We start from the raw sequence: 9412 nt of genomic DNA on the forward strand, positions 1-9412 counted from the left end.
GCTGATGGGCATCTGGGTTGCTTCCATGTCCTGGCTATTATAAACAGTACACCAGCCCAGATTGGGTGCATGAGACAGGTGCTCGGGCCTGGTGCACTGGGAAGACCCAGAAGGATCGGGTGGAGAGGGAGGTGGGAGGGGGGACTGGGATGGGGAATACATGTAAATCCATGGCTGATTCATTTCAATGTATGACAAAAACTACTGTAATGATGTAAAGTAATTAGCCTATTAAAAAAAATAAATAAATAAACTAATACTGAAAAAAAAAAATTGCTTGTGTCTTTGACCACAGACTATTTACTCACAACGTGATTTCCTGTAACCATTGTATGCTCAAGCTATTTGGGATTCTTTGAGCCTCATGAATCTGGATGTATTTCTCATTCCATGTTTGGTAAGTTTTCAACCATTTTGTCTCCAATATACTTTCTTTTCTCTCTCTCTTCTCATATGGGACTTCCATAATTCACTATTGTGTCTACTGATAATGTCCCAGAGTGTATTGTTACTCTTTTTAATAATTTTTTTTTCTTTTCACTCCTATGACAGGATAATTTCAAATGATCTACCTTTTAGTTCACTGATTCTTTCTTCTGCTTGCTTGAATTTATTGTTGAAATACTTTATTATATTTTTCCATACAGTGTTTTATTTTTAAGCTCTAGTGTTCATTCTTTTGATTTTCTTTGTTGAACTTCTCATTTTGTTCATGCATTTTCCCCCTGAATTTCATGTAGTTGTCTGTCCATGTTTCTTGCATTTCACTAAACTACTTTAAGAGGATTGAATCCTTTATAAGAGAGTTCATAGATCTCTATTTATTTAGAGAATTTTATTCATTTCTTTTCATCATCTCATGTTTACTTGATTCTTAATGGTCCCTTTTTTGTTGCGCTGGTATGTGCACAGTTGAGGCAGTAGCTACTTCTACTGATCTTGGACTCTTTAGTCCAGGGTGTTGATTCATCTTCATAAATATGTTGTGTGATCTTCACAAGGAATTCTTGTCTACTGATAGTCCTCTAGCATGTAAGTGTGCAAGGAAACCTGATCATGTCTTCAAAGACTTCTTCAAAAGAGATCTGGAAAATTGGGAGGTCCATCTGTTATCAGAGGAGCTGATAGGAAACTGAAAACTAGGAATTAACTTTATGAGAAAAATTAAGGTACAGGAAGGGAACTCATGTTTGTGAAAGACAAAGTAGGTATAAGGACATTTTCTGATGGTATCTTGGAGATTACATGGGTGGTGGCCTTTGATGTTAACTTACATGTGGTTAACAGTTTCCAGAGAATTCTCATGTATGCCAACCCTTTGTCATGGTATCCAGCACTTAAAGTTCCAGTTGTGATTTTTTTCTAGCATCTTTTCACTCACCACACACTTCCTGATGTCTCTGAGCTCATCACTGTCTCCTTCCCTGGGGAAGGGGAGAACATCTTAAAGACTTGGTCCCTGAGTCTTTACAAGTGACCTGGCCTTGCGCTGAGCATGTTGCAGCAGTTACTGTCGCCCTCTTTTTAGAAGAGACACCATTGTCCACGTCTTTTCAGTAAGGAAATTGAAGTACAGGGAGATTAAGTAACTCACCCAGGAGATTAAGTAACAGCAAGCAAGTAATGGACACCAGACTATTTCCATATATCAGATATTTTGGGCTTCCTTTAAAGAGCATATTTCGTCTAGCACCCCATGCATCTCAACCCTTGGTGACAGATGGAGATCTGTCTTGTGGGAATGGGACTCATCCTGTCTACATCAACAGGACACCAGGGTGCCTTGTCCTGGTAGGAGAGTATAGTTGCGTCTCATACAGAGGAGCAGTGCTCCCCAGGTAAGGAACTCTCCTGCTGATCAGAAACTAATTCCAGCTCCTTTTGACTGTAATCCAAAACACAAGATATATATTGTATTTTATATATATATGTGTGTGTCTAATTGGTACAAAAGGGGCTCTTAATGTTCAGTTTTAAGTTCTTTAGATGTTGAGCTATGGGGGCGGGAGAGATGTAGTACTTCTGTAAACCTCTGGGGGAGGGATCAGCGGTAACGTCCTGGACGGTGGCTGAGAGCATATCGGTGGGGGATGCTGACAACGTGAGCAGCAGATATTGAGGGGGAGGCACTCTTCACTAGGTTGAAGGCAGATCTCTGAGTCGTAGAGCATTGGCATGCACTGAGGATTCATTAAGGCAAAGTCGATGCACCTCCCCTGTATGAAGAAGAGTAGAAACAGAATATCACTGAGAAGCCGCTGGACTTGGGAGTAGAAGGCTGTGGTTCCTTGGCTCAAGGAGATCAAGCTCAGTACCCCCTCAGGATTGCCAGGGCAAACCTTTGTTAATGCCATTCCTCTTTCTGGGTGTTGGCCTCCAGGCTGTGCTCCTATTTCTAGACTCTGTTCAGACATTGGAACCTCCTCTCCCTTTTCCCCTGTTTTTCTGACTGTGGATCCCCTTTGCTCGGTACTGAACTTGTCCATTCCCCTGTGCACTGAGAGCCCGTGGAAGGATAAGTGCTGATTGCCACAGCAGCCCCAGCACTGCCAAGGCTCTCTTGGTGACTGTGTGCTCAAAGGGTGAGTCCTCACCACAGCCTTCAGTCTGAGCTCTGGGCCCACAGGGCAAGGGCAGACGATGGTGCCCTCAGATGGGTGATGGGCTGTTAAGGCAGCAGCACATACAGATCTTTCGATTTGGGTAGAGATGGCCATAGACCCTTTGGGACAGCATAATCTGCAGTATCAGTTGTTCCTAGCTTTGCCATCATGTCTCACTAGTCCCCTGCTGAGGGTCCTGGATGTGACAAGAAGGGTAACCTCAGCACACTGACCAGCTGACACCAACTCTGGGCTGCTCAGGATGAAGGCAATCAGGTTAAAATCTTTCTTGGAACAACTTAGGTTACCATTTCTAAGTTATTATATAACCTAGAGATAATTGGCTATTATCTCTCTTTGGAGTATCCTTCCTTACTGTGTTTTCCTAGCGAGCTCCTAATCACTTTTTAAGAGTCACCCTAAGCCCTACCTTTTCCATGAATCCCCTTAACTATCCTTGACTTCATTTCCAACAAAAATGACTATTCCTACTCAAGTCTATCTTATCAATCTTGCATGTTTCTTTTCTAGCAAGATGTCTGATCTCTGAGATTCCTTCATTACTTGTCTGTCCCTGGAGTGTTGTGAAAACAGGGGAGTGAGCAAGGTTGAGCTCCTGACATCTGACCTGGATGGCCTGCAGGCTGAGGAGAGGCCTGTCACAGTGACCACTAGATCACATGGTCCAGTTCAACAAAAGACTGGACCATGATGTGAACCAATTTCCTGCAGAATAAATCCCCCTCATTAATTGCCTTCTTGTTTGCACTTATTTTAAGGCACAGGTTTGAGACCATTATGTCTTTAGCACAACCTTGGCCTTAGCAGGAAGCCTTCTGAAGTATATTGGAAGGCTGAGGCCCATAAATCCATCCTTTGCTCATCATCCTTGTAACTCATCACCCTCAAAGCAATAATTGATTAAGCATGTGGGGGAGGTACTGTAAGAGCCATGAAAGGGTGGGCCCTTATCATCTTCAACCTCTTCCTGAGCAGCAGTAGGGTCTGTGATGATACTGAGAGGAGACCACCTGTGCTAGTCATTGTGTGAGGTAGAGGAGGTGACAGCTACAGGCCTCGAGGGCCCAAGGGACTTGCTAACTGCTGACCACTTCACCTCTCCCCACGGTTTCCACCAAGCACAATGCCAGTGCTCTGTCTCCTGGTTACCACCTCCTTCCAGACATGGTCTAACTCAGACCATGTTTTTTCCATTTCCTTCGCTTTTAAGATTCTCTTCCTTCATTCCCATGAGCTCCACATTCTTTTTCATGCTAGGTGCTTTCACACACCTTATCTTCTTTTTATTTCTTAGGAAAAAGCCCTACAGGAGCATAGGCTGAGATACCACAAATTAGAATATAATGCCTGGTGATGGAAGACTTTTCTGGGGTGGGAGCTAAGTTGGTTCCCTTTCCCACTGTGAGAAGGGAGGGTAGAACAAGGAGGATGGGAACCCAGAGGGCAAGTTCTTCTCCAGAATGGGAGGCAGAGAGTGGGTCCCTTTCTCCGTTATCCTCCCCTCCGAGCAATGAGAGGACATGGGCATCAGTGAGTGTGGGAGATTCTAGATATGCTGCTGTTCTCCTGAAGTTTGTGTGAGCTAGAATGGGGAGCCAGAGTCACCCCTGTCTATAAGGACGCCACAGTGGTAACTACCACCGGATGTAACATTTGGTAGGTAGCCATGGAGCAGATTTGTCAATGGAACTCCAGGACCTCTGGACTTTGGATTATTCAGACTCACCTGAATCCTCCCTTGCCCTCACCAAAAATAGACCTAACATTCTTCTTAAGTGCATTATTGTTGGTTCAGTGGTATTTTATTATTTTATCCCTGTTTTGAGATACAAATTGTAGGTCTTGGAACATTTAAGAAACTAAGTTTGCAGACTTAGTAGCAGGCTGAAGTCAGTAACTCCAGAAAAGGCCACAGGGACTTTGCTTCATCCCTGCATGGTGCCCTGCAAAACAGCTATCTGTGCCTTATTTCACTAGATCCCAAATGCCTCTGCACGTCAGAAAAAAGGACTAAAGCATCTACTGCTACTGCTAAGTCACTTCAGTCATGTCTGACTCTGTGGATCCCCATAGACGGCAGCCCACCAGGCTCCCCCATCCCTGGGATTCTTCCGGCAAGAATACTGGAGTGGGTTGCCATTTCCTTCTCCAATGCATGAAAGTGAAAAATGAAAGAGAAGTTACTCAGTGGTGTCCAACTCTTAGCGAGCCCATAGACTGCAGCCTACCAGGCTCCTCCGTCCATGGGATTTTCCAGGCAAGAGTACTGGAGTGGGGTGCCATTGCCTTCTCCGAAAGCATCTACAAAGAAACACATATGACTGGACATGTCCATTCATTCATTCACCACCAGAGGACTCAGTGCATGTGTGGACCACGTGCAGTCTGGATTTGGTGCTCCTGTGATGCTCTGATCTGCAGGGCTGTGCTCATCTGTTCCCCACACACCACAGGGTGACACTGCTAACCTGAGACTATCTTGACCATTTGGATTGATGAGGACAGTACTCAATTTCCAGCCTTTCGAATCTCCAAGACTAACAGCCCCAGGGCAGAAGCACTGAATGCTTCCTCTGTTGGGAAGGACTTTGGATTTTCACTTCACCAACTCCTTTTTATCAATTATTTCTTAGCTTAAATGTCACCCTGTCACAGACTGTGATCTGGCCAAGCAGGCACTCACTGATACATTCATAATTTTCAAGTCTCTAGAGAGCTATTGAGAGATAAGTGGAGAATCGGGCTTCTGTGTAAGCAAGGCTGGGACTGAGAGCTCTATTCTGATCCACAGCCAGGAGCCCAGCTGCACCCTGACACCTCTGTCCCCAGACAACATCTCTATTGGGCATGATCATGCCTCAGGTGTGTCCTCAACAGTGTCCAGAGGCTTTCAGGTCTGTCCAGAGCTTTTAAACACCCAAGGGACTGAGAGCTCTATTCTGATCCACAGCCAGGAGCCCAGCTGCACCCTGACACCTCTGTCCCCAGACAATAACTCTATTGGGCATGATCATGCCTCAGGTGTGTCCTCAACAGTGTCCAGAGGCTTTCAGGTCTGTTCAGAGCTTCTAAACACCCACCTGACCAGCCACCCAGTGTTTGCCTGATTCAGTGAATATAGTCAGTGCAGCCCTAACTATAGACCCTAGAAACAGAATATCCTCCAGACCCCTGGCCCAGTCTGTACAAAAGGTCTGTGCATTGGAACACCCAAAAATATGATGCCCAGGTGCTTCCCAGGTGAACCAGGAGCAGTACCTCTTTGAATCTGCAGGCTTGAGGAGGGCAGACCTCTGGTGGCTTGGGAATAACCACCATGAGACCATGAATGCTGAACTGAAGGGGGGGGGGGGGGCAGAGCAGTGAGAAGGGTGAAGCCAGGCTCAGAGTCCAAGTTTAGCTGTGCCCCTCCCAGCCTCTGTGACCTGGGTCAAGTCACTCAGCCTCTCTGTGGGTCAGTACCCCCTTGGTAAAGTTGGGATAATGGTACTGGCACAGTTACTGGGAGAATTAAAGCACTGAAAACATTATTGGTCTAGCAACTGACCCACGGAAAGGATGCACCATTATTCATCATTAGTAAATTCCAAGGATGACAACTGGAATGATTTGGCTTCTCCCCATTGTCACAGACACTGACACAAGGAAGGCATCTTTACAACCTGGTAAATGCAGTCAGTGTTGGCCAGACAACATTGGGGAGGGGGTGTTACCATGTCCTGGTACCTGAACAACCAGCCCAGGAGGGTCTCATGAGTGGGGTGCAGCCAGCAGTCCCACAGGGGTGGGTAGGTAGTGGGGAGGGATGATGGATGGGAGGCCAATAGGCCTCATAGCCCTTTTTACTCAGGATTGGAAGTTCTGGGCATTGCTCTGGAGCAAAAAGTCCTGACATCCTTGAGATGACCATGCAGGGAAAATGCATGGGTACCATGTTGAGAATTATCTGGAGGCTAATGATGTCCAGGTCTCCATGTCTTGGGCTTTCCTCTTAGCAGATGCTCCCACAAGGCTCTCTGAACCACAGTCACAGGCAGTAACTGTCAAGACCAAAAAAAAGACCCCAGCGCATGGGGAGCACCCTGTACCCATCTTACCATGTCCCTGGGTGGACACCACATCCATGGCACCAGACTGCAGCACTGAAGAAAGTTATAAAAAACATCCAGCTTTCCCTGAAAAGCAGATGTGGTTTTAAGGAAGCTACAGGCACAGATGCTGCCTCCAGATGAGCAGCATTGCCTCCATCTCCCACAAGTCCCCAGGGCTGTGTCCCCACACACTGGCTGAGGCAGCCCTGCAGGCTTCACCTGGGGCAGGGGGCTGGAAAACATTTTGTGTTTGTTGGGAGATGGTCTCTATGGGTCACAGACTGTATTGGATTCTGGAACAAATCAGTGCTTTTGGTGTAGGAGGAGATGTTGGGGCTGCTTTTGAAAAAAAAAGAAAAATGTCAAAGGTTGGAGGAGGTATGCAGTAGCTAAGGAGAGGTCCTCAAGGAGAAACATGGGGTGGGCATGGGGACCGGGCAGGAGATTGAAGGAGGGGGAAGAGGGCCTGCATTTGGGGGCACAAAGGGAGAAGGCAGGGAAGAGACCCACTCCCTGCTCAGCGGGAAGGGTCCCAATACTGGGGAGAAAGAGAAGATGAGGAAAACAAAGAACAGGCAAGAAAGTGGACCTGGTGGAGGTAGGATGTGGAGCCGGTCCTCTGAGTGGGAATAAGTCCCCGACTGATGGCTTCCTCCCTCTTGGAAGGTGAGCTCTGGATTTCCTGGGCCCCTACAGTGACTGTCAGGGAAGATGTGGGGCTGGCCTTCCAGCTGCCATTTGAAGCTCCCAGGAGGAAGCAATGGACCCCACAGGGACAGAGGCAGGACCAGGAGGAGAAGGGCAAAACTGAACCCAGAGATCGTGGTTCTTTCTTCCTCATAACTGCCACCTGGGGCCCTCCCTGTCATTTCTCAGCCTCCTGCCAGCGAGGATCTCAGTCACCCAAGGGAAGGAGTTTTCCTCAGGTTCCCTCCTCCTGGAGTTTCCTGTCACCCCATCTCAGGTGCTACAAGAACATGCAGTAAGCCCTTTGCCTCTCTCACTGAGCAGACAGGAGCTGTGGGCACTTCCTGGTATTTTAATGGTGGTAAGATCTTGGCTCAGAAGTTTTTTATTTTTTTCCTGACTTTTGTGTGGCTCTTTGTCATTGTTTCTTTTCACTCATCCAATCACTCTCTGGAGAAACTCAGGACATTGTCAGAGCTGATGACAATCTCTGTGAGGCCTAGGAATTGACCGGCTGTGAGTCAGCCACCAACATCCAGAATCCTGGGCCTGTAAGACCCTGGTGCTGGGACAGCTGGAGGCAGTGAGTGCCTGAACATTCAACTCTATGTTTCACCCTGAGCCACTAGGGTGGGAAGAGCTTCTGGATTTGCTCTGTCACCAAGTGGTGGGAGACGAGAGCCCATAAAGCTCATCTCCATCCAAGCCAGGTCTTTTAGGCCCAAGCCCATGTGGGTTGATTGGCTCCCCCGCTCCTCCAAACCCCCAGCCTTGAGGGGGTCATCCTTCCCTTCCTATGGGTCCTTCTCACCTCCATCTGTCTTATTCTGTCTTCTTGGCACTCACAGCGGGAGACAATCACTGTGGTCTGTACAGGGCATGGCTGTGAGAAAGAGAAATAATTGTCTGAGTCCTTGTCTGGCAGCTCCTGGGTACAGACACATGAAATCTGTTGCCCTGGCACCTGTCAAGTACTGGCCACTCAGCAAATGTCTGTTGGAGAATCAAGGACAAATGAGCAACACCTGGCACAGTAAGATAGTGGCCTCTATATGAAAGCACACCAACCTCGTTTGGTTTACAAAGATGGCTCTTCTCCAAATATCAACGAACTTCATCCTGTCCCTTTGGTTCCCAGAGGCTTCCCTGGTAGGGTAAGCTGGGTGTGAGGCTGTGCCATGTGATGGAGGCTGTCAGGGATGTAGCAGTAGCAGGTTACAGGACTGCATTCACCCACCTCTGACAGATCCAGCCTCCCCAGGTCCCACTGCAGCCAGTGTCGATGCCAGTCTCGGCAGTGATCCTGTTTGCCACTAGATCTCAGACCCAGGTCTCCCTTTCTTGGGACATGAGCCCCTACTCTACTTCTTATGGGCCCTGGTTTGGGTCCCCACCCTGGGTCAGTCACAGCATTTTCTCCTGACCCTTTGCCTCTGCGTTCATCTGGGCTGCGCCCCCCTCACAGCTCAATGCCAGGTAAAACTCCCTCCTCCTTCTTTAGTCCCCAGTCCCTAAGGGCCAACCCTGCCAAGACCTCCACCCTGAAATGAGATGGAAAAGAAGATCAGGGAAACAGAGCACAACATGCATCAGAGCGCGGGGAGAGAGACCAAGTCCCTGAAACCTGAGGATCCTTTTCCAAAAGCTCACCTGTGTCCTGGAAGTACCATCCTACAAACAGTCCTTTGAGAACTGACGAACAGCTCATTGATTCCAGGAGGGATCATAGGTGTTTCTAAAACAGGCTACCCCACATTGCTAATTCATTGATAAAGGCCCTATATCAGGTGGTGTTGGGAACTAGGGAATGGTGTTTTGCGGGTGACATATTGTGAGTCCATTTCTCATCTGCATCCCTCTCTGCCCCCCATCACCCTCTTCTTTCTGCCAGTTCTCTCTGCTCAGATAAGCGGGAGCTGGAAGGGTCAGGGGGCATAGCCCCATACACATCAGGGGGCCACACTGTGCAGGGCAGTGTGTGTATCAAGCATGCTCTCAACATCAGCCAAA

Source organism: Odocoileus virginianus, chromosome 7, assembly GCF_023699985.2.
Source record: "Odocoileus virginianus isolate 20LAN1187 ecotype Illinois chromosome 7, Ovbor_1.2, whole genome shotgun sequence".
Taxonomy (NCBI): Eukaryota; Metazoa; Chordata; class Mammalia; order Artiodactyla; family Cervidae; genus Odocoileus; species Odocoileus virginianus.